Source organism: Hyla sarda, unplaced genomic scaffold (assembly GCF_029499605.1).
Source record: "Hyla sarda isolate aHylSar1 unplaced genomic scaffold, aHylSar1.hap1 scaffold_1233, whole genome shotgun sequence".
Classification (NCBI taxonomy): Eukaryota; Metazoa; Chordata; class Amphibia; order Anura; family Hylidae; genus Hyla; species Hyla sarda.
In genome coordinates, this window is record NW_026607854.1 from 19,910 (window position 1) to 41,794 (window position 21,885).

At 45.7% G+C, this 21,885-nt stretch overlaps 7 non-coding genes and 1 pseudogene across 7 annotated transcripts; all 8 read left to right on the forward strand.

Moving 5' to 3' along the window:
* The first annotated feature begins 1,144 nt into the window (after positions 1-1,144).
* Positions 1,145-1,335, forward strand: LOC130303566 (U2 spliceosomal RNA). The gene has a single exon (XR_008853611.1). It is a non-coding gene; the product is annotated as a U2 spliceosomal RNA (small nuclear RNA).
* Positions 1,336-8,521: 7,186 nt separating this feature from the next.
* On the forward strand, positions 8,522-8,705 carry LOC130303603 (U2 spliceosomal RNA). Its single transcript, XR_008853648.1, has one exon. It is a non-coding gene; the product is annotated as a U2 spliceosomal RNA (small nuclear RNA).
* A 2,088-nt stretch (positions 8,706-10,793) lies between these two features.
* LOC130303567 (U2 spliceosomal RNA) lies at positions 10,794-10,984 on the forward strand. Its single transcript, XR_008853612.1, has one exon. It is a non-coding gene; the product is annotated as a U2 spliceosomal RNA (small nuclear RNA).
* Positions 10,985-13,081: 2,097 nt separating this feature from the next.
* Positions 13,082-13,272, forward strand: LOC130303568 (U2 spliceosomal RNA). The gene has a single exon (XR_008853613.1). It is a non-coding gene; the product is annotated as a U2 spliceosomal RNA (small nuclear RNA).
* Positions 13,273-15,362: 2,090 nt separating this feature from the next.
* On the forward strand, positions 15,363-15,522 carry LOC130303607 (U2 spliceosomal RNA; annotated as a pseudogene).
* A 695-nt stretch (positions 15,523-16,217) lies between these two features.
* On the forward strand, positions 16,218-16,403 carry LOC130303605 (U2 spliceosomal RNA). The gene has a single exon (XR_008853650.1). It is a non-coding gene; the product is annotated as a U2 spliceosomal RNA (small nuclear RNA).
* A 2,095-nt stretch (positions 16,404-18,498) lies between these two features.
* LOC130303569 (U2 spliceosomal RNA) lies at positions 18,499-18,689 on the forward strand. Its single transcript, XR_008853614.1, has one exon. It is a non-coding gene; the product is annotated as a U2 spliceosomal RNA (small nuclear RNA).
* Positions 18,690-20,781: 2,092 nt separating this feature from the next.
* LOC130303570 (U2 spliceosomal RNA) lies at positions 20,782-20,972 on the forward strand. Its single transcript, XR_008853615.1, has one exon. It is a non-coding gene; the product is annotated as a U2 spliceosomal RNA (small nuclear RNA).
* The last annotated feature ends 913 nt before the right edge of the window (positions 20,973-21,885 follow it).

Sequence of the window (21,885 nt, forward strand, 5' to 3'; positions counted from 1 at the left end):
ATAAATCCTTAGAAAATTATCCCCCAGTGTCTCCATCTGCTGGCGGTATTGAATAAGCATTGCTGCACTGATGGGGTATGCATTAGACGAAAAAAAAGAAGAAAAAGAAGAATAATACGCCCAGAAAAGAGGCGAAAAGGAGAAAAACGTAAAAAAACGTGAAAAAAAAGTAAGAGGAAGAGAAGGGAAAAAAAGGTGGAAATGGGTTTAAAAGTGATTTCGGCGGAGAAATATATATATATATATATATATATATATATATATATATATATGCGCACACACACACATAGATATAAACGTATTCTCCGTTGAGATATTGCAGCCGCTGCTGTGTCCAGGCCCAGGAGCCTTAGCACTGTGCTGTGATGTCACTCAATACCACTGACATCACTAGGTGTAAACAACATCTCTCCTTTGCTGTGTATGTGACTATGGAGCTGTTTGGTGATGTCGTCTATTACGGCCTTCATAGAAGCAACAGGAGATTGTTGCATCCATCTTGAACCCTCAGAACTACAGTGCTATGATGTCACTCACTTCCACAGGCCTTGCAGAGTGTAAACAACAACAACCCAGCTTTGTTGTGTATGTAACCAAAGGGATTTGTGATGTCACCTAGAACCTTCACAGCAGCGACAGCTTTATGAGGAGCATCAGCACTGCTCTGCCTGAGCAGAACCATCACCGCCATAGGTTGTCAAATAACCCGGATTTAACCCACACAGGTAAGTCCAATGGGGTGCAGGCATGTCCTCTATGCTTACAGCTTCCCGTGGGTGTTGGTTTGATACCGTTTGGGGACAGCCAAGGAGGCATCTGCAGGCAACAAAGGTAGGTGTGTGCTTGTGTGTGTGTTTCCTATGCAGATCCTAAGCCCAGTGTCACATGCAAGTAGGAGGAGTAAGAAGGGTTCCTGGCAAATCCGGGTTATGGATTGCATTTAAAAAGGCCCCGTGGGAGTGCAATGGGCCCCTGTCTTGCTGCTTAGCAATAATGGTATGGGTTTAGGTTCTGCTGTGTGTACTGGTGGTTGACTGCCCCCCAGCCCAGAGTGTGCATGGAAAATTGTCTGGCAGCCTCCCTGACAGCAAGCAGTGATAGTGCCCATGAAGGGGACCTTGTTGGGCCCGCCCCTTTCACGGTTATCGCTTCTCGGCCTTTTGGCTAAGATCAAGTGTAGTATCTGTTCTTATCAGTTTAATATCTGATACGTCCCCTATCTGGGGACCATATATTAAATGGATTTTTGAGAACGGGGGCCGATTTCGAAGCTTGCTTCCGTCGCCCTATGCATTGACCCGATATGGCAGTATCTTCGGGTACAGTGCACCACCCCCTTACAGGGTTAAAAAGAAAGATTCCTACTTTCATTGCTACCTGCTTGCTGGCTAGCCAGCTAGCCAGCCCTGTGGGCCTTGCTGCTGCTGCAGCCAATAAACAAAAGGTGGTGCTGCTGCTGCTTCTGCTGCTTCTGCTTCTGCTTGTGTCTGGCCCCTGTTGGAGCGTCCAGGCACAGGACTTCTGCTGCTGCTGACTAAATGGCCTCCTTAATTGGATCATTTGAGTAGCCAGCACACCTGTGCAGGTAGGGCATGACATGATAGGCAGCTGCCTTGATAGCGGGTGGGTGCTGAATGTTCCTAATTGACAAAATAAGATTAATGCTTATGAAGAAATATAAAATCTCATCCCTTCCCCAATATCGCGCCACACCCCTACCCCTTAATTCCCTGGTTGAACGTGATGGACATATGTCTTTTTTCGACCGTACTAACTATGTAACTATGTAACATAACATGGGGGGGGGGGGGTCTCCTGGCTTCACACAGGTGTGTCATTGCTGTACATTGACCATGCATTGCTTCTGTGGTATTGCAAAGGCAAAGACAAATGCTTCCAGCCATCCATTGCACTAATGGATTGGTCATCAGCTGGCTGTCTATGTCCCGCATCAATATAGACCAAAGTACAGAGGGTTAGGCTATGCTATTGTGCACCTACCTGATGCATCAGAAGGTGCGAGGCCCTTGCTAAATTCTGTGCACAGACTTTGAGATCTATGCTTTAGACTGTATCTAAACCTGCTCCAACATGGACTGACATTCTGGCCTACTTTCAGCCGATGCGACTTGTCTGTCGCTGAACAGTCGCTTTTTATGTATTCAGCACCTATGTATAATGTTGTAAAAATGCTCTAGAAGCTAAAGTCGCAGAAATGTCACACATATTTGGCCTGCAACTTTCTGTGCGACAAATTCAGACAGGAAAAATCAGTATAAATCCTTAGAAAATTATCCCCCAGTGTCTCCATCTGCTGGCGGTATTGAATAAGCATTGCTGCACTGATGGGGTATGCATTAGACGAAAAAAAAGAAGAAAAAGAAGAATAATACGCCCAGAAAAGAGGCGAAAAGGAGAAAAACGTAAAAAAACGTGAAAAAAAAGTAAGAGGAAGAGAAGGGAAAAAAAGGTGGAAATGGGTTTAAAAGTGATTTCGGCGGAGAAATATATATATATATATATATATATATATATATATATATATATATATATGCGCACACACACACATAGATATAAACGTATTCTCCGTTGAGATATTGCAGCCGCTGCTGTGCCAGGCCCAGGAGCCTTAGCACTGTGCTGTGATGTCACTCAATACCACTGACATCACTAGGTGTAAACAACATCTCTCCTTTGCTGTGTATGTGACTATGGAGCTGTTTGGTGATGTCGTCTATTACGGCCTTCATAGAAGCAACAGGAGATTGTTGCATCCATCTTGAACCCTCAGAACTACAGTGCTATGATGTCACTCACTTCCACAGGCCTTGCAGAGTGTAAACAACAACAACCCAGCTTTGTTGTGTATGTAACCAAAGGGATTTGTGATGTCACCTAGAACCTTCACAGCAGCGACAGCTTTATGAGGAGCATCAGCACTGCTCTGCCTGAGCAGAACCATCACCGCCATAGGTTGTCAAATAACCCGGATTTAACCCACACAGGTAAGTCCAATGGGGTGCAGGCATGTCCTCTATGCTTACAGCTTCCCGTGGGTGTTGGTTTGATACCGTTTGGGGACAGCCAAGGAGGCATCTGCAGGCAACAAAGGTAGGTGTGTGCTTGTGTGTGTGTTTCCTATGCAGATCCTAAGCCCAGTGTCACATGCAAGTAGGAGGAGTAAGAAGGGTTCCTGGCAAATCCGGGTTATGGATTGCATTTAAAAAGGCCCCGTGGGAGTGCAATGGGCCCCTGTCTTGCTGCTTAGCAATAATGGTATGGGTTTAGGTTCTGCTGTGTGTACTGGTGGTTGACTGCCCCCCAGCCCAGAGTGTGCATGGAAAATTGTCTGGCAGCCTCCCTGACAGCAAGCAGTGATAGTGCCCATGAAGGGGACCTTGTTGGGCCCGCCCCTTTCACGGTTATCGCTTCTCGGCCTTTTGGCTAAGATCAAGTGTCTTGCCCTAAGGTATTCGGGTACCCCTCTCCTCGGCCTTGTGGGATCGCCCAGGTTTATTGCCTGGGCTTCACCCACCTGCTACTATTGGGGAGAGGGCTTAGTCCCAGGATAACGGGAAGGTGATCATCGGAGGACGGGTCTGCCGGAGAGGATGGCTAATGCGCCGAACGCTCCTAATACAGTACGGCTGTTTATCGAGGAGGAAAAGAGGAGTGCCTACGGGATTTTGCATGTCCAGCAGAAGGTCGTGGAAGGAGTGCTGAGGATGCCGCATGCTTCCATCTTCTGTGTCCAGGTCTTTCCCAGCCAAGGATTCTTTGACGTGACCTTCTACAACCTGGATGATCTCCGTACCTGTCTCTACCGGAGTAAGGAGAATGCTTCTCACCCTGACCTACAAGGGATCCGATTCATTTCCTGCGAGGCTCGGCCTAAGAAAGTTCCAGTGGTAGTGCATATGTACAACCCTTTTGTGCGGGATGAGGAGATCCAGACCTTTCTAAGAAGGTATTGTGTGTCTGTTTCTGGTGCGGAGAGGAAAAATAACATCCTGGGGACTTTCACAGGCATGAGACGTTTTTGGGTGGAGTTTAGGCCTGCCCCCGAGGGTGGTGCTGAAGGTTTTTGTCACCCCCCGCAGAACTTTGCGATAGGGAACAACAGGGGGTTTCTGCACTACCCGGGGATGCCAAGTTTTTGCCGGGACTGTTTTTGCTTTGGTCATACCAGAGAGAACTGTACAACCGGGCAGGTTTGCAGGAACTGCCACAAGCCTGATCACCGCACTGCAGACTGTCCCGAGAAACGCAAGTGTCATTTCTGTGGTTCTTCGGATCACCTGGCTAGGAGTTGCCCCACTTACCAGTCCGGGGCACCCCGATCATATGCAATGGCTCTTCGAGGTGGGACAGTTCCTGAGGACTCCAATGCTGCCAGGGCAGGTGATGCAGAGGTTAGCGTGCTGACCAGTGAAGCAGAGTCTGCCCCTGTTTTTCCTTCCATTTCTAGGTCTGTTCCGGATGCTTTGGTGGCAGAGGGGGAGAAGGCGGAGTCTGTTTCGGGGGCATCTGTTTCGGAGGCCTCTGATCCCCCAGAGGAGATGACTGTGGACAAAGAATCCTTGAAGAGAAAGATGCCGGTGGAAGAATCGGAGGATGACTGTCCGACTCCTCAGAGTCAAAGGATTGAGGACTTTCCTAGCCCGGGAAGGGAGGAGGCAGGTGGAGGGTCGTCATGTCAGATTGATTCTGACTCCTCTTTATCCTCCCTGGGCACAGGTTATTTGGAGGAATGTTCAGTCAAAAAATTGACAAAGACTCTTAAGTTTAAGGAAGGGGAGGCAAAAAATAAGGGTAGAGGTCGGGGAAAGGCTAGGCCTCCTTTTGATAATGCTTGATTTTGTATTTCCTTTTTTTCCTTCAAATGTTTGAATGAGTTTAACAATTGGTTCTCTAAATGTCCGCAGTATTAGATCTTTAGAAAGGAGATCCGCCATTTTTGATTTACTTTCTAGATATTCTTTTGATGTTCTAGGTCTCCAGGAGTGCTGCTTGGATGGGGAGCCAAATATCTCCTGGCCTTATGGGCAATCGGTATGGTCTGGTTCAATGGAACGTAATTCGGGGGTGGGGATTTTGTTCAAAAGTAATGAGTTTGTTGTTAAAAAAGTTGTCCATATTGTTCCGGGTAGGGTATTATTAGTGCATTTTATTTTCAGGGGTTTCACATATAAAGTAATTAATGTTTATGCTCCAACTGGGAGGAAGGAAAGAGGGGAGGTGTTTGAGAAATTATATTTCTTTTTGAGTGGGAGGGATGATGTGTTCCTTATAGGGGATTTCAATTGTATAATAACAGAGGGGGATAGGAGTAGTACTACGGTGGGTGGTGGGTCTGGTTTAGACAGTACTAGTAAGCAGCTTAAAGAGATTGTAAATTTATTTGGGTTAAAGGATTCCTTTGTTGCCCATAATGATGGTACTATCGGTTATACATATTTTTCTAACAATACAAGTTCGCGTATTGATTTCATTTTTGTCTCAAAACTAATGTCTGTTTCTAATTTCAGACGGAGGAGGTTACCGTTCACGGATCATGCCTGGATTGAGTGTGTGGTAAAAGGTGGTGGTCTAAGTGAGTATGGAAAGGGTGTTTGGAAGTTGAATGTGTCTTTATTGGATAATGAATGTGTATTACAAGAATATAGGGAGCGTTTTGATGGATGGGTGTTGAGGAAGGATGCATTTTATAGTGTGGTTGAGTGGTGGGAGTGGGTGAAGTTAGAGACTAAAAGGTTTTTTATTAAAAAAGGGTGTGAGAAAGGGAGGAAAGATAGAGAAGAGTATGAGAGATGGCAAAGAAGGTTAGAGTATTTGTATGAATTGAGGCGTTTGGGGATGAGTGTTGAGAAGGAGATTGAGGAAGCTCGTGGAAGTGTGAATGAGTGTCTGGAGAGGAATGGAAGGAAGATTATTGCACAGGCTAGGGTTGAAGTGAAAGAGAAGGATGAGAAATGTAGCAAATTTTTCTTTAAAAAGGCATTCAGTAAAAAAACTGAGATGATGAGTGTTTTTACGAATGATGGGGTAGAGGTCTTTGGTAAGGATGAGGTGTTAGAGGAAGTGTGGAAGTTTTATTCTGATTTATTCACGGAGAAGGAGCGGGACGTGACTCTAGAGGAGGAATGTTTGGGATATGTGGATAAGCGTTTGGATGAAATTGATGGGTTCTTTATGGAAGAGGATGTGAGGAAGAGTGAGGTGGAGGATGCTGTGAATGGGATGAAGAAAGGAAAGGTGGCAGGGAGTGATGGTTTGCCTGTGGAATTTTATCTTGTGTTTTGGGATATGTTAGGGGATTATGTATGGGAGGTGTGTAAGGAAGTACTTAGGAGAGGGAAGTTATCTAAAAGTATGAGTGAGAGTGTGACTGTGTTATTGTTTAAAAAAGGGGATAAGAGGGATCTTAAAAATTGGAGGCCTATAGCGCTCTTGAATTGTGATTACAAAATTATTGCTAAAGTTATTGCGAATAGGTTAAAGGATGTGATTGATTGTATGGTAGGTGAGGAGCAAATGTGTACAGTGCCTGATCGTAGGATTTCTGAATGTCTGTTAGGTCTGAGGGATGTATTGTGGGACTGTAAAACTAGGAAGCAAGGTGTGGCTGTTGTTACGGTGGATTTTGAAAAAGCGTATGATAGGGTGGTGCATGATTTATTGTTTAGGGTTTTGAGGAGGATGAATGTGCCGGACAGAATGGTGAAGTGGATTGAATGTTTGTATAGGGACATTTATAGTAAGATTCAGGTCAATGGTTTTCTGAGTAGGGAAGTGAGTATAAAATCTGGAGTGCGGCAGGGGTGTCCCCTGTCGCCAATTCTTTTTATTTGTATGATTGAGCCTTTGTTGGGGATGATTAGGAGAGATAAGGTGATGCGGGGTATAGAAATACCTGGTAGTCATGGGAAGGATATGCGAGTGATTGGTTACATGGATGATGTTACTGTTGTATGTAAGTCAATGGCAGGGGTAAGGCGTGCTAAGTTATTGATTGAGTGTTTCTGTTTAATGAGTGGGTTTAAGCTTAATGTTGGGAAGAGTGGTTGTAAATTTTTTGAGGGGTGGGGAGAGAGTGGGTTGTGCGAGTGGCCTGTGAGAGAGGGGGGTGTGGAAGTGCTTGGGGTGGTGTTTGATAATGATTTGTATGGGAAAGAAAGTTGGGAGAGGGTTTTGGGGAGGGTGGGGAATAAAATAAACTTCTGGTCTTTAAGGACTTTATCGATTGAGGGAAGGATTCTGGTTATTAAAGCTGTTATAATTCCTATTTTGCTTTATGTTAATTATGTGTTTCCTCCACCGGATAGGTGTCTGGCAAGAATTATCAGGCAGATCTTTGTTTTCTTATGGAATTCAAGGATGGAGAAATTGAGTCGTGGGAAGGTGGTGAAAAGCAGAATGCATGGTGGGAAAGGAATGATGAATGTGGAAGTGTTCCTGGCTGTGAAGTATGTCAGTTTTTGTCTCGCTGTAAGTAAGAAGGAATGTGTGTTTGGGTGCATGGTAAGGTATTTGGCTGGTAATGTGTTGTTGAAATATAAGCTAATGGAAAGGGACTTAAGGGTACCTGTAAGTTTTGAGGTTCCTTGGTTCTATCAGAGAATAGGGCGCTGTGTCAGGAAAAATAATCTGGAATGTGTGACTGAATGGAATGATAGTAAGAAGGTGATGAAAGTGTTGGAGCAGAGAGAAACAGTGGAATGTGTGGGAGGTCTGTCTGAGAAGGATTGTAAGGTAGTGTGGAAAAATGTCAGTCACAAGGAACTGACAAATAAACAAAAGGACTTGTCTTGGATGTTAGCTCATGGGTGTCTGCCAACAAGGGAATTTCAGAGGAGAAGGAGATTGGTAGACAGTGAAGTGTGTCCCAGGGATGGTTGCGGTGGATGTGAGAATTATGTACATGTGTTTTGGGAGTGTGGTTATGCGAAGTCTGTGTGGAGAAAAATGTCTGGTCTAATTAAAAATCTTACTGGAATTGAAATCTTATCCTTTAATATGATGATGTTTGGTTTGTGTGCAGTGGAGAGAGAGAAGGCAAGAGTGTTATGGTTCATAGTAAATTGTGTAAAAGAGGTTCTGTGGGATGTAAGGAATATTAGGATTTTCAATCAAACTGAAGTAAGTGTGAAGGAGTGTCTGGGCATGATCCGTGGTAAAATTTACCTTTACGTATTATGTGATAGGAAAAACTATGGTTCTGATGATGCAGAGGGGATCTGGAAACACAAAAAATGGAAGTACTGGTTATGATTGTATTCTTATTTGTCTTTCTTTTTCTTTTCTTACAGATTATATCCTGATATGAAGGGACAGTTGGAGGGACAGAATCCGCTGCAATTTATTTTTTCTGAGGGAAAGTCATGAAGGGAAAGCTTTTTGTTATATGTACATGTAAAGACATGCTTCCTGTATATATTGTATATGTCAAATATGTGTTATTCATGTGTTTTCAGATGAATTTGTAATTTTTTGAATGATTTATTTGGTTATGTATTGTATATTTCCTTTTCAATAAAAAAAAAAAAAAAAAATCTGTTCTTATCAGTTTAATATCTGATACGTCCCCTATCTGGGGACCATATATTAAATGGATTTTTGAGAACGGGGGCCGATTTCGAAGCTTGCTTCCGTCGCCCTATGCATTGACCCGATATGGCAGTATCTTCGGGTACAGTGCACCACCCCCTTACAGGGTTAAAAAGAAAGATTCCTACTTTCATTGCTACCTGCTTGCTGGCTAGCCAGCTAGCCAGCCCTGTGGGCCTTGCTGCTGCTGCAGCCAATAAACAAAAGGTGGTGCTGCTGCTGCTTCTGCTGCTTCTGCTTCTGCTTGTGTCTGGCCCCTGTTGGAGCGTCCAGGCACAGGACTTCTGCTGCTGCTGACTAAATGGCCTCCTTAATTGGATCATTTGAGTAGCCAGCACACCTGTGCAGGTAGGGCATGACATGATAGGCAGCTGCCTTGATAGCGGGTGGGTGCTGAATGTTCCTAATTGACAAAATAAGATTAATGCTTATGAAGAAATATAAAATCTCATCCCTTCCCCAATATCGCGCCACACCCCTACCCCTTAATTCCCTGGTTGAACGTGATGGACATATGTCTTTTTTCGACCGTACTAACTATGTAACTATGTAACATAACATGGGGGGGGGGGGGTCTCCTGGCTGTTCACACAGGTGTGTCATTGCTGTACATTGACCATGCATTGCTTCTGTGGTATTGCAAAGGCAAAGACAAATGCTTCCAGCCATCCATTGCACTAATGGATTGGTCATCAGCTGGCTGTCTATGTCCCGCATCAATATAGACCAAAGTACAGAGGGTTAGGCTATGCTATTGTGCACCTACCTGATGCATCAGAAGGTGCGAGGCCCTTGCTAAATTCTGTGCACAGACTTTGAGATCTATGCTTTAGACTGTATCTAAACCTGCTCCAACATGGACTGACATTCTGGCCTACTTTCAGCCGATGCGACTTGTCTGTCGCTGAACAGTCGCTTTTTATGTATTCAGCACCTATGTATAATGTTGTAAAAATGCTCTAGAAGCTAAAGTCGCAGAAATGTCACACATATTTGGCCTGCAACTTTCTGTGCGACAAATTCAGACAGGAAAAATCAGTATAAATCCTTAGAAAATTATCCCCCAGTGTCTCCATCTGCTGGCGGTATTGAATAAGCATTGCTGCACTGATGGGGTATGCATTAGACGAAAAAAAAGAAGAAAAAGAAGAATAATACGCCCAGAAAAGAGGCGAAAAGGAGAAAAACGTAAAAAAACGTGAAAAAAAAGTAAGAGGAAGAGAAGGGAAAAAAAGGTGGAAATGGGTTTAAAAGTGATTTCGGCGGAGAAATATATATATATATATATATATATATATATATATATATATATATGCGCACACACACACATAGATATAAACGTATTCTCCGTTGAGATATTGCAGCCGCTGCTGTGTCCAGGCCCAGGAGCCTTAGCACTGTGCTGTGATGTCACTCAATACCACTGACATCACTAGGTGTAAACAACATCTCTCCTTTGCTGTGTATGTGACTATGGAGCTGTTTGGTGATGTCGTCTATTACGGCCTTCATAGAAGCAACAGGAGATTGTTGCATCCATCTTGAACCCTCAGAACTACAGTGCTATGATGTCACTCACTTCCACAGGCCTTGCAGAGTGTAAACAACAACAACCCAGCTTTGTTGTGTATGTAACCAAAGGGATTTGTGATGTCACCTAGAACCTTCACAGCAGCGACAGCTTTATGAGGAGCATCAGCACTGCTCTGCCTGAGCAGAACCATCACCGCCATAGGTTGTCAAATAACCCGGATTTAACCCACACAGGTAAGTCCAATGGGGTGCAGGCATGTCCTCTATGCTTACAGCTTCCCGTGGGTGTTGGTTTGATACCGTTTGGGGACAGCCAAGGAGGCATCTGCAGGCAACAAAGGTAGGTGTGTGCTTGTGTGTGTGTTTCCTATGCAGATCCTAAGCCCAGTGTCACATGCAAGTAGGAGGAGTAAGAAGGGTTCCTGGCAAATCCGGGTTATGGATTGCATTTAAAAAGGCCCCGTGGGAGTGCAATGGGCCCCTGTCTTGCTGCTTAGCAATAATGGTATGGGTTTAGGTTCTGCTGTGTGTACTGGTGGTTGACTGCCCCCCAGCCCAGAGTGTGCATGGAAAATTGTCTGGCAGCCTCCCTGACAGCAAGCAGTGATAGTGCCCATGAAGGGGACCTTGTTGGGCCCGCCCCTTTCACGGTTATCGCTTCTCGGCCTTTTGGCTAAGATCAAGTGTAGTATCTGTTCTTATCAGTTTAATATCTGATACGTCCCCTATCTGGGGACCATATATTAAATGGATTTTTGAGAACGGGGGCCGATTTCGAAGCTTGCTTCCGTCGCCCTATGCATTGACCCGATATGGCAGTATCTTCGGGTACAGTGCACCACCCCCTTACAGGGTTAAAAAGAAAGATTCCTACTTTCATTGCTACCTGCTTGCTGGCTAGCCAGCTAGCCAGCCCTGTGGGCCTTGCTGCTGCTGCAGCCAATAAACAAAAGGTGGTGCTGCTGCTGCTTCTGCTGCTTCTGCTTCTGCTTGTGTCTGGCCCCTGTTGGAGCGTCCAGGCACAGGACTTCTGCTGCTGCTGACTAAATGGCCTCCTTAATTGGATCATTTGAGTAGCCAGCACACCTGTGCAGGTAGGGCATGACATGATAGGCAGCTGCCTTGATAGCGGGTGGGTGCTGAATGTTCCTAATTGACAAAATAAGATTAATGCTTATGAAGAAATATAAAATCTCATCCCTTCCCCAATATCGCGCCACACCCCTACCCCTTAATTCCCTGGTTGAACGTGATGGACATATGTCTTTTTTCGACCGTACTAACTATGTAACTATGTAACATAACATGGGGGGGGGGGGGGTCTCCTGGCTGTTCACACAGGTGTGTCATTGCTGTACATTGACCATGCATTGCTTCTGTGGTATTGCAAAGGCAAAGACAAATGCTTCCAGCCATCCATTGCACTAATGGATTGGTCATCAGCTGGCTGTCTATGTCCCGCATCAATATAGACCAAAGTACAGAGGGTTAGGCTATGCTATTGTGCACCTACCTGATGCATCAGAAGGTGCGAGGCCCTTGCTAAATTCTGTGCACAGACTTTGAGATCTATGCTTTAGACTGTATCTAAACCTGCTCCAACATGGACTGACATTCTGGCCTACTTTCAGCCGATGCGACTTGTCTGTCGCTGAACAGTCGCTTTTTATGTATTCAGCACCTATGTATAATGTTGTAAAAATGCTCTAGAAGCTAAAGTCGCAGAAATGTCACACATATTTGGCCTGCAACTTTCTGTGCGACAAATTCAGACAGGAAAAATCAGTATAAATCCTTAGAAAATTATCCCCCAGTGTCTCCATCTGCTGGCGGTATTGAATAAGCATTGCTGCACTGATGGGGTATGCATTAGACGAAAAAAAAGAAGAAAAAGAAGAATAATACGCCCAGAAAAGAGGCGAAAAGGAGAAAAACGTAAAAAAACGTGAAAAAAAAGTAAGAGGAAGAGAAGGGAAAAAAAGGTGGAAATGGGTTTAAAAGTGATTTCGGCGGAGAAATATATATATATATATATATATATATATATATATATATATATATATATATATGCGCACACACACACATAGATATAAACGTATTCTCCGTTGAGATATTGCAGCCGCTGCTGTGTCCAGGCCCAGGAGCCTTAGCACTGTGCTGTGATGTCACTCAATACCACTGACATCACTAGGTGTAAACAACATCTCTCCTTTGCTGTGTATGTGACTATGGAGCTGTTTGGTGATGTCGTCTATTACGGCCTTCATAGAAGCAACAGGAGATTGTTGCATCCATCTTGAACCCTCAGAACTACATTGCTATGATGTCACTCACTTCCACAGGCCTTGCAGAGTGTAAACAACAACAACCCAGCTTTGTTGTGTATGTAACCAAAGGGATTTGTGATGTCACCTAGAACCTTCACAGCAGCGACAGCTTTATGAGGAGCATCAGCACTGCTCTGCCTGAGCAGAACCATCACCGCCATAGGTTGTCAAATAACCCGGATTTAACCCACACAGGTAAGTCCAATGGGGTGCAGGCATGTCCTCTATGCTTACAGCTTCCCGTGGGTGTTGGTTTGATACCGTTTGGGGACAGCCAAGGAGGCATCTGCAGGCAACAAAGGTAGGTGTGTGCTTGTGTGTGTGTTTCCTATGCAGATCCTAAGCCCAGTGTCACATGCAAGTAGGAGGAGTAAGAAGGGTTCCTGGCAAATCCGGGTTATGGATTGCATTTAAAAAGGCCCCGTGGGAGTGCAATGGGCCCCTGTCTTGCTGCTTAGCAATAATGGTATGGGTTTAGGTTCTGCTGTGTGTACTGGTGGTTGACTGCCCCCCAGCCCAGAGTGTGCATGGAAAATTGTCTGGCAGCCTCCCTGACAGCAAGCAGTGATAGTGCCCATGAAGGGGACCTTGTTGGGCCCGCCCCTTTCACGGTTATCGCTTCTCGGCCTTTTGGCTAAGATCAAGTGTAGTATCTGTTCTTATCAGTTTAATATCTGATACGTCCCCTATCTGGGGACCATATATTAAATGGATTTTTGAGAACGGGGGCCGATTTCGAAGCTTGCTTCCGTCGCCCTATGCATTGACCCGATATGGCAGTATCTTCGGGTACAGTGCACCACCCCCTTACAGGGTTAAAAAGAAAGATTCCTACTTTCATTGCTACCTGCTTGCTGGCTAGCCAGCTAGCCAGCCCTGTGGGCCTTGCTGCTGCTGCAGCCAATAAACAAAAGGTGGTGCTGCTGCTGCTTCTGCTGCTTCTGCTTCTGCTTGTGTCTGGCCCCTGTTGGAGCGTCCAGGCACAGGACTTCTGCTGCTGCTGACTAAATGGCCTCCTTAATTGGATCATTTGAGTAGCCAGCACACCTGTGCAGGTAGGGCATGACATGATAGGCAGCTGCCTTGATAGCGGGTGGGTGCTGAATGTTCCTAATTGACAAAATAAGATTAATGCTTATGAAGAAATATAAAATCTCATCCCTTCCCCAATATCGCGCCACACCCCTACCCCTTAATTCCCTGGTTGAACGTGATGGACATATGTCTTTTTTCGACCGTACTAACTATGTAACTATGTAACATAACATGGGGGGGGGGGGGTCTCCTGGCTGTTCACACAGGTGTGTCATTGCTGTACATTGACCATGCATTGCTTCTGTGGTATTGCAAAGGCAAAGACAAATGCTTCCAGCCATCCATTGCACTAATGGATTGGTCATCAGCTGGCTGTCTATGTCCCGCATCAATATAGACCAAAGTACAGAGGGTTAGGCTATGCTATTGTGCACCTACCTGATGCATCAGAAGGTGCGAGGCCCTTGCTAAATTCTGTGCACAGACTTTGAGATCTATGCTTTAGACTGTATCTAAACCTGCTCCAACATGGACTGACATTCTGGCCTACTTTCAGCCGATGCGACTTGTCTGTCGCTGAACAGTCGCTTTTTATGTATTCAGCACCTATGTATAATGTTGTAAAAATGCTCTAGAAGCTAAAGTCGCAGAAATGTCACACATATTTGGCCTGCAACTTTCTGTGCGACAAATTCAGACAGGAAAAATCAGTATAAATCCTTAGAAAATTATCCCCCAGTGTCTCCATCTGCTGGCGGTATTGAATAAGCATTGCTGCACTGATGGGGTATGCATTAGACGAAAAAAAAGAAGAAAAAGAAGAATAATACGCCCAGAAAAGAGGCGAAAAGGAGAAAAACGTAAAAAAACGTGAAAAAAAAGTAAGAGGAAGAGAAGGGAAAAAAAGGTGGAAATGGGTTTAAAAGTGATTTCGGCGGAGAAATATATATATATATATATATATATATATATATATATATATATATATGCGCACACACACACATAGATATAAACGTATTCTCCGTTGAGATATTGCAGCCGCTGCTGTGTCCAGGCCCAGGAGCCTTAGCACTGTGCTGTGATGTCACTCAATACCACTGACATCACTAGGTGTAAACAACATCTCTCCTTTGCTGTGTATGTGACTATGGAGCTGTTTGGTGATGTCGTCTATTACGGCCTTCATAGAAGCAACAGGAGATTGTTGCATCCATCTTGAACCCTCAGAACTACAGTGCTATGATGTCACTCACTTCCACAGGCCTTGCAGAGTGTAAACAACAACAACCCAGCTTTGTTGTGTATGTAACCAAAGGGATTTGTGATGTCACCTAGAACCTTCACAGCAGCGACAGCTTTATGAGGAGCATCAGCACTGCTCTGCCTGAGCAGAACCATCACCGCCATAGGTTGTCAAATAACCCGGATTTAACCCACACAGGTAAGTCCAATGGGGTGCAGGCATGTCCTCTATGCTTACAGCTTCCCGTGGGTGTTGGTTTGATACCGTTTGGGGACAGCCAAGGAGGCATCTGCAGGCAACAAAGGTAGGTGTGTGCTTGTGTGTGTGTTTCCTATGCAGATCCTAAGCCCAGTGTCACATGCAAGTAGGAGGAGTAAGAAGGGTTCCTGGCAAATCCGGGTTATGGATTGCATTTAAAAAGGCCCCGTGGGAGTGCAATGGGCCCCTGTCTTGCTGCTTAGCAATAATGGTATGGGTTTAGGTTCTGCTGTGTGTACTGGTGGTTGACTGCCCCCCAGCCCAGAGTGTGCATGGAAAATTGTCTGGCAGCCTCCCTGACAGCAAGCAGTGATAGTGCCCATGAAGGGGACCTTGTTGGGCCCGCCCCTTTCACGGTTATCGCTTCTCGGCCTTTTGGCTAAGATCAAGTGTAGTATCTGTTCTTATCAGTTTTCATGCTGGTGGGGATGGGTGCTGCATGGAGGATGCAGGTGTACCAGGGCTTTCCGGGGCTGGTTCTGAGGAATCAGCTCGACGGCTGCCCCGATGTGACCTGTTCCCTCCGGGTCTCGCCATGAGGCTGAGAGGGTCTAGAGCCGAGGTACTTTTGTGCCTCGGGGAGTGGTGACCCCGAGGTGCCGAAACTCACTGGGAGAATAGACTCACTGAGTTGAAGCACGGGCACCATAATCTCTTCACCTTGTGGCACTCACCTCTTGATTCCCGGCCTTCTGGCTAGGATCAGAGAAATTTTTATAGATCCGGCCGGATGTCCGGGCAGTATATCTGCACACATTCACTTATTTATTTCTTTTTTGTCTCACTGTGTCACTTTTTGCGTGTTGTGTGTTCACAGGATTTGTCAGGATGCGGTAGCCCTTCTGGGTGTCCCTCCTGGCGGTCTAGGGGAGGTGTGTGTGGCCATTAGGTTCCGCACCTCCCTGCAAACACCCCGGGTACTCCTGCTTTGGCAGGGTACCTACCGTTATCGGCTCTGCGGGCAGATACCTTGGCTAACGCCAAGGGGGATGCCGGGAGCATTTGTGGTCCCCTAGTAGCTTCGGCGAAAAGGGACATCGAACCTGGAACCTCGCAGGTACCTTTTGGTCCGGAGGCGAAGGGTAAGGTTTGTTGGGGGGCCTCTCTCCTATCGGAGAAGGGCTTGCGATAGACCGCATCCTTTGTGCACGTTTTTTTTTAGTGTAACACGTTTGCACTTTTTCTTGCACTTTGGGTGAATCGAAAGCACGTTCCTCGGCTTTAGATAAAAAAAAAAAAAAAAAAAATCTGTTCTTATCAGTTTAATATCTGATACGTCCCCTATCTGGGGACCATATATTAAATGGATTTTTGAGAACGGGGGCCGATTTCGAAGCTTGCTTCCGTCGCCCTATGCATTGACCCGATATGGCAGTATCTTCGGGTACAGTGCACCACCCCCTTACAGGGTTAAAAAGAAAGATTCCTACTTTCATTGCTACCTGCTTGCTGGCTAGCCAGCTAGCCAGCCCTGTGGGCCTTGCTGCTGCTGCAGCCAATAAACAAAAGGTGGTGCTGCTGCTGCTTCTGCTGCTTCTGCTTCTGCTTGTGTCTGGCCCCTGTTGGAGCGTCCAGGCACAGGACTTCTGCTGCTGCTGACTAAATGGCCTCCTTAATTGGATCATTTGAGTAGCCAGCACACCTGTGCAGGTAGGGCATGACATGATAGGCAGCTGCCTTGATAGCGGGTGGGTGCTGAATGTTCCTAATTGACAAAATAAGATTAATGCTTATGAAGAAATATAAAATCTCATCCCTTCCCCAATATCGCGCCACACCCCTACCCCTTAATTCCCTGGTTGAACGTGATGGACATATGTCTTTTTTCGACCGTACTAACTATGTAACTATGTAACATAACATGGGGGGGGGGGGGGTCTCCTGGCTGTTCACACAGGTGTGTCATTGCTGTACATTGACCATGCATTGCTTCTGTGGTATTGCAAAGGCAAAGACAAATGCTTCCAGCCATCCATTGCACTAATGGATTGGTCATCAGCTGGCTGTCTATGTCCCGCATCAATATAGACCAAAGTACAGAGGGTTAGGCTATGCTATTGTGCACCTACCTGATGCATCAGAAGGTGCGAGGCCCTTGCTAAATTCTGTGCACAGACTTTGAGATCTATGCTTTAGACTGTATCTAAACCTGCTCCAACATGGACTGACATTCTGGCCTACTTTCAGCCGATGCGACTTGTCTGTCGCTGAACAGTCGCTTTTTATGTATTCAGCACCTATGTATAATGTTGTAAAAATGCTCTAGAAGCTAAAGTCGCAGAAATGTCACACATATTTGGCCTGCAACTTTCTGTGCGACAAATTCAGACAGGAAAAATCAGTATAAATCCTTAGAAAATTATCCCCCAGTGTCTCCATCTGCTGGCGGTATTGAATAAGCATTGCTGCACTGATGGGGTATGCATTAGACGAAAAAAAAGAAGAAAAAGAAGAATAATACGCCCAGAAAAGAGGCGAAAAGGAGAAAAACGTAAAAAAACGTGAAAAAAAAGTAAGAGGAAGAGAAGGGAAAAAAAGGTGGAAATGGGTTTAAAAGTGATTTCGGCGGAGAAATATATATATATATATATATATATATATATATATATATATATATATATATGCGCACACACACACATAGATATAAACGTATTCTCCGTTGAGATATTGCAGCCGCTGCTGTGTCCAGGCCCAGGAGCCTTAGCACTGTGCTGTGATGTCACTCAATACCACTGACATCACTAGGTGTAAACAACATCTCTCCTTTGCTGTGTATGTGACTATGGAGCTGTTTGGTGATGTCGTCTATTACGGCCTTCATAGAAGCAACAGGAGATTGTTGCATCCATCTTGAACCCTCAGAACTACAGTGCTATGATGTCACTCACTTCCACAGGCCTTGCAGAGTGTAAACAACAACAACCCAGCTTTGTTGTGTATGTAACCAAAGGGATTTGTGATGTCACCTAGAACCTTCACAGCAGCGACAGCTTTATGAGGAGCATCAGCACTGCTCTGCCTGAGCAGAACCATCACCGCCATAGGTTGTCAAATAACCCGGATTTAACCCACACAGGTAAGTCCAATGGGGTGCAGGCATGTCCTCTATGCTTACAGCTTCCCGTGGGTGTTGGTTTGATACCGTTTGGGGACAGCCAAGGAGGCATCTGCAGGCAACAAAGGTAGGTGTGTGCTTGTGTGTGTGTTTCCTATGCAGATCCTAAGCCCAGTGTCACATGCAAGTAGGAGGAGTAAGAAGGGTTCCTGGCAAATCCGGGTTATGGATTGCATTTAAAAAGGCCCCGTGGGAGTGCAATGGGCCCCTGTCTTGCTGCTTAGCAATAATGGTATGGGTTTAGGTTCTGCTGTGTGTACTGGTGGTTGACTGCCCCCCAGCCCAGAGTGTGCATGGAAAATTGTCTGGCAGCCTCCCTGACAGCAAGCAGTGATAGTGCCCATGAAGGGGACCTTGTTGGGCCCGCCCCTTTCACGGTTATCGCTTCTCGGCCTTTTGGCTAAGATCAAGTGTAGTATCTGTTCTTATCAGTTTAATATCTGATACGTCCCCTATCTGGGGACCATATATTAAATGGATTTTTGAGAACGGGGGCCGATTTCGAAGCTTGCTTCCGTCGCCCTATGCATTGACCCGATATGGCAGTATCTTCGGGTACAGTGCACCACCCCCTTACAGGGTTAAAAAGAAAGATTCCTACTTTCATTGCTACCTGCTTGCTGGCTAGCCAGCTAGCCAGCCCTGTGGGCCTTGCTGCTGCTGCAGCCAATAAACAAAAGGTGGTGCTGCTGCTGCTTCTGCTGCTTCTGCTTCTGCTTGTGTCTGGCCCCTGTTGGAGCGTCCAGGCACAGGACTTCTGCTGCTGCTGACTAAATGGCCTCCTTAATTGGATCATTTGAGTAGCCAGCACACCTGTGCAGGTAGGGCATGACATGATAGGCAGCTGCCTTGATAGCGGGTGGGTGCTGAATGTTCCTAATTGACAAAATAAGATTAATGCTTATGAAGAAATATAAAATCTCATCCCTTCCCCAATATCGCGCCACACCCCTACCCCTTAATTCCCTGGTTGAACGTGATGGACATATGTCTTTTTTCGACCGTACTAACTATGTAACTATGTAACATAACATGGGGGGGGGGGGGTCTCCTGGCTGTTCACACAGGTGTGTCATTGCTGTACATTGACCATGCATTGCTTCTGTGGTATTGCAAAGGCAAAGACAAATGCTTCCAGCCATCCATTGCACTAATGGATTGGTCATCAGCTGGCTGTCTATGTCCCGCATCAATATAGACCAAAGTACAGAGGGTTAGGCTATGCTATTGTGCACCTACCTGATGCATCAGAAGGTGCGAGGCCCTTGCTAAATTCTGTGCACAGACTTTGAGATCTATGCTTTAGACTGTATCTAAACCTGCTCCAACATGGACTGACATTCTGGCCTACTTTCAGCCGATGCGACTTGTCTGTCGCTGAACAGTCGCTTTTTATGTATTCAGCACCTATGTATAATGTTGTAAAAATGCTCTAGAAGCTAAAGTCGCAGAAATGTCACACATATTTGGCCTGCAACTTTCTGTGCGACAAATTCAGACAGGAAAAATCAGTATAAATCCTTAGAAAATTATCCCCCAGTGTCTCCATCTGCTGGCGGTATTGAATAAGCATTGCTGCACTGATGGGGTATGCATTAGACGAAAAAAAAGAAGAAAAAGAAGAATAATACGCCCAGAAAAGAGGCGAAAAGGAGAAAAACGTAAAAAAACGTGAAAAAAAAGTAAGAGGAAGAGAAGGGAAAAAAAGGTGGAAATGGGTTTAAAAGTGATTTCGGCGGAGAAATATATATATATATATATATATATATATATATATATATATATATATATGCGCACACACACACATAGATATAAACGTATTCTCCGTTGAGATATTGCAGCCGCTGCTGTGTCCAGGCCCAGGAGCCTTAGCACTGTGCTGTGATGTCACTCAATACCACTGACATCACTAGGTGTAAACAACATCTCTCCTTTGCTGTGTATGTGACTATGGAGCTGTTTGGTGATGTCGTCTATTACGGCCTTCATAGAAGCAACAGGAGATTGTTGCATCCATCTTGAACCCTCAGAACTACAGTGCTATGATGTCACTCACTTCCACAGGCCTTGCAGAGTGTAAACAACAACAACCCAGCTTTGTTGTGTATGTAACCAAAGGGATTTGTGATGTCACCTAGAACCTTCACAGCAGCGACAGCTTTATGAGGAGCATCAGCACTGCTCTGCCTGAGCAGAACCATCACCGCCATAGGTTGTCAAATAACCCGGATTTAACCCACACAGGTAAGTCCAATGGGGTGCAGGCATGTCCTCTATGCTTACAGCTTCCCGTGGGTGTTGGTTTGATACCGTTTGGGGACAGCCAAGGAGGCATCTGCAGGCAACAAAGGTAGGTGTGTGCTTGTGTGTGTGTTTCCTATGCAGATCCTAAGCCCAGTGTCACATGCAAGTAGGAGGAGTAAGAAGGGTTCCTGGCAAATCCGGGTTATGGATTGCATTTAAAAAGGCCCCGTGGGAGTGCAATGGGCCCCTGTCTTGCTGCTTAGCAATAATGGTATGGGTTTAGGTTCTGCTGTGTGTACTGGTGGTTGACTGCCCCCCAGCCCAGAGTGTGCATGGAAAATTGTCTGGCAGCCTCCCTGACAGCAAGCAGTGATAGTGCCCATGAAGGGGACCTTGTTGGGCCCGCCCCTTTCACGGTTATCGCTTCTCGGCCTTTTGGCTAAGATCAAGTGTAGTATCTGTTCTTATCAGTTTAATATCTGATACGTCCCCTATCTGGGGACCATATATTAAATGGATTTTTGAGAACGGGGGCCGATTTCGAAGCTTGCTTCCGTCGCCCTATGCATTGACCCGATATGGCAGTATCTTCGGGTACAGTGCACCACCCCCTTACAGGGTTAAAAAGAAAGATTCCTACTTTCATTGCTACCTGCTTGCTGGCTAGCCAGCTAGCCAGCCCTGTGGGCCTTGCTGCTGCTGCAGCCAATAAACAAAAGGTGGTGCTGCTGCTGCTTCTGCTGCTTCTGCTTCTGCTTGTGTCTGGCCCCTGTTGGAGCGTCCAGGCACAGGACTTCTGCTGCTGCTGACTAAATGGCCTCCTTAATTGGATCATTTGAGTAGCCAGCACACCTGTGCAGGTAGGGCATGACATGATAGGCAGCTGCCTTGATAGCGGGTGGGTGCTGAATGTTCCTAATTGACAAAATAAGATTAATGCTTATGAAGAAATATAAAATCTCATCCCTTCCCCAATATCGCGCCACACCCCTACCCCTTAATTCCCTGGTTGAACGTGATGGACATATGTCTTTTTTCGACCGTACTAACTATGTAACTATGTAACATAACATGGGGGGGGGGGGGTCTCCTGGCTGTTCACACAGGTGTGTCATTGCTGTACATTGACCATGCATTGCTTCTGTGGTATTGCAAAGGCAGAGACAAATGCTTCCAGCCATCCATTGCACTAATGGATTGGTCATCAGCTGGCTGTCTATGTCCCGCATCAATATAGACCAAAGTACAGAGGGTTAGGCTATGCTATTGTGCACCTACCTGATGCATCAGAAGGTGCGAGGCCCTTGCTAAATTCTGTGCACAGACTTTGAGATCTATGCTTTAGACTGTATCTAAACCTGCTCCAACATGGACTGACATTCTGGCCTACTTTCAGCCGATGCGACTTGTCTGTCGCTGAACAGTCGCTTTTTATGTATTCAGCACCTATGTATAATGTTGTAAAAATGCTCTAGAAGCTAAAGTCGCAGAAATGTCACACATATTTGGCCTGCAACTTTCTG